We start from the raw sequence: 426 nt of genomic DNA, 5'->3' as shown, positions 1-426 counted from the left end.
GATGCACTTGTTCTGCTTCACTTCAGGTCCTTTTGCTAATAAACTCTTACGTCTTTTACCACAAGTGTTTCTAGAGTTTGGATTTTACTTCTAAATTTCACATATCCTGCTTATTCATAGCAGCATTTACATAAGAGAGGCAAATCAGAGCCCTTCTCCATATGCACATGCAGGTATCTCTGCACATGTGCTCAGACACCTGCACAACTGCAACGTCCTCGCTTTAACCAGTCTTGAAAAGCATTTTCATTTGCAAAACAGAGTTTTGCAGCTCCAGTTCCCATGCACAAATATATGGGTCTCTGCCAGCCCCAGGAGGTGTGAGAGAAACGTGGCGCATACATACATCTCTTTCATTTCTTTTGCTTTGCTATTCTGTGTGAGACCGTATCGTTACACGACGGTTTGACTCTGGTTTCCTCCCCA

The sequence above is a fragment of the Meleagris gallopavo genome, chromosome 12 (assembly GCF_000146605.3).
Source record: "Meleagris gallopavo isolate NT-WF06-2002-E0010 breed Aviagen turkey brand Nicholas breeding stock chromosome 12, Turkey_5.1, whole genome shotgun sequence".
In the NCBI taxonomy this organism is placed as follows: domain Eukaryota; kingdom Metazoa; phylum Chordata; class Aves; order Galliformes; family Phasianidae; genus Meleagris; species Meleagris gallopavo.
This window is presented reverse-complemented; position numbering follows the sequence as displayed.